At 32.9% G+C, this 2,426-nt stretch overlaps 1 protein-coding gene across 2 annotated transcripts in view; it reads left to right on the top strand.

Moving 5' to 3' along the window:
- The first annotated feature begins 762 nt into the window (after positions 1-762).
- LOC145285801 (uncharacterized) overlaps positions 763-2,426 on the top strand; it is a 665,485-nt gene continuing 663,821 nt past the window's right edge. For both annotated transcript variants that reach the window (XM_080134182.1, XM_080134183.1), the window contains exon 1: positions 763-2,409. The gene's annotated coding sequence lies outside the window, so the exon portion shown is untranslated. The remainder of the gene's footprint in view (positions 2,410-2,426) is intronic.

The raw sequence follows: 2,426 nt of genomic DNA, 5'->3' as shown, positions 1-2,426 counted from the left end.
TTTTAGGGTGCACCTGGTCTTTATACAGATTGAATATTGCATCGACATTGAGACATTTACTGGAGCGTTAGAGTGATCCAAGCGTTTTACCTCCACGAAAAGATAGTCTACACAAGATCGGTTTTTAATGTGGTGAACACCTACCTTCCTTAGAAATGAGACTCTGGATAGTAAAAAATAAAAAATTGTCTCGGTCAAGTAGGATTTCTTTTACCGTGAAAAACTAAAGTGCAATATCAAAACAGATACTACAATTGTTTTGAACCAAAATAAGTTTAACTATTTTTGTCGTTGTTACTGGAGATAAATCATGTTTATTTTTACAGGAGATTCTACTTTGTTAAGCAATTACGTGTTGTTTTACGATTTTACGACTTATACATACGTTCAGTAGTAAGATTGTTATTTGTTCTTAAAAACAACAACAATGGACCCAAATCGGTTTACTTTGCGTTAAATATACAAACCCGATCTCGCAGTCTAAATTCTAAAATATATCTTTTCTTCCCACCAAGTGTGTTAGGCGTCTACAAATAATCGCTTAAAAAAGGTAAAATTTACTTGGGGATAGTAAGAGAGGTGAGAGGTGGGGTTACTCCACACATTTAAACCCCAACCATCCCCAAGGAAAAAAGAAAATGGAACGGGCTACTTCTAATTTGTTCACTTTCTTGCAATGTGATGTTGATATTGTAAAGCGCAAGTGTCATGTCAGCCAAGTCGCACCAACAGGAAATTACCGGTATAAACCTATACATCAGGTAGCGCCGTGTATTATTATTGACACAGGAGTTGGACTGGTTCAGCCATCTTTTATTCCTCCAACTACTACCGGGACTACTACGACATTTACTACTGCTGCTGCTGGTGTCGAGGACCCGACACTATCTGCACTGCTGTTGCGGGTTACTGGCAGGACAACCGCGACTGCGACGGCGACGAAGACAGTTACCCCACCTATAAGTGTGGCAGTGGCTTGGTACTGTCGACACCAATGACGGTGGGGTCGGGACGTCAACTCTAAATACACACACACCCGATTCGGGCCCATAGACCGTCGCACAACTGATCACCCAACATTTGAAAACGAAAAAAAAGAAAAAGAATAATAAAAAAGAAAGAGAAAAGAAAAAGAAAAGGAAACTACAATCAATCAATCAATCAATCAATATATATATATATAAATATATATACAGACACACACACACACACACACACACACACACACATATATATATATATATAAATGCACATATATACGGGTAAGTAAACATACACAAGAAACACACACACATATGCATAAACAATATAATTTATAAAAGTCAAGTCAGTTGTATAAGTAAGATATATATATATATATATATATACATATATATATATATATTTGTATATATATAATGTGTATATATACACGCATATAATTTGACAGCAATGTCATTTAAAGTAAACATTTGTTATCGACTATTCAAACATAAAATGATATTTATATAAACAATGTAAGCCTAGTCCTGTGTCAAAAAAAAAAAAAAAACTGAATGGAATCATTCCAGTTTTTTTTTGTTTTTTTTTAAATGTGCGTGTTAACGAGAAACTGGCGTTATGACGGGCACTTGCCACTTGTTTAACCATAGAAATGTTAGCTCTCAGCTAACTTCTCTAAATGTGTAAACGAATGAAAATGTTTTAATTGTCTTAAAATCTATCCGGAATTCTAAGAGTTAGGATTTAATAACAATAATAATAATAATAATAATAATAATAATAATAATAATAATAATACGAGAGAGAGAGTGAGAGAGAGAGGGTGAAAAAAGACGGAGTGGACGAAAATAAGAAAAAGAATTGTGTCGTCAATTGCGTAAGAGTTTAATTTCAACAAGTGAAGAAGAAAAAAAAAACACCTGTTTTTTTTTTTGTAAATTAAAATTAAACGCAACTGAAAACCGAAATTATAAACATGTGTATAACGTGCAGTTGTCTACACGCGCGCTGTTAATGCTAACACTCCCAACTTTGATAATATATTATTTTCCTAACAAATTTATTTGTCTCGTAAACGTCACTTATTTTATATTCTTACCAACTTTTCACAAATCACAATCATAATCCTTCCCATACACATAACCACACACGCATAATACATATACAAAAAAGTTATCAAAAAAAAAAAAAAAAGATTCACAAAAGATTAAAAAAAAAGGTTCCACTTAAGAGTGGGTTCTATATATACATATGCATATATATATATGCATCAACTTATTGGAATTCCCGCGACAGAAGTTTGAATTATGAAGAAAAAAAGAATATGAACAACATTCCGAAATACTGTGGAAATACGCAAAAATAGTTAAATACATATATTTTTGTCAATATTAACGCCCGTCAAGAACAACGGAAAAAAAATACAAGGTAAGTGAAAAAATAAA

The sequence above is a fragment of the Euprymna scolopes genome, chromosome 10, assembly GCF_053919585.1.
Source record: "Euprymna scolopes isolate OS-2025 chromosome 10, ASM5391958v1, whole genome shotgun sequence".
NCBI lineage: Eukaryota > Metazoa > Mollusca > Cephalopoda > Sepiida > Sepiolidae > Euprymna > Euprymna scolopes.
Note: the sequence above shows the minus strand (reverse complement) of the source record. Positions and strands in the feature narration are given on the sequence as shown.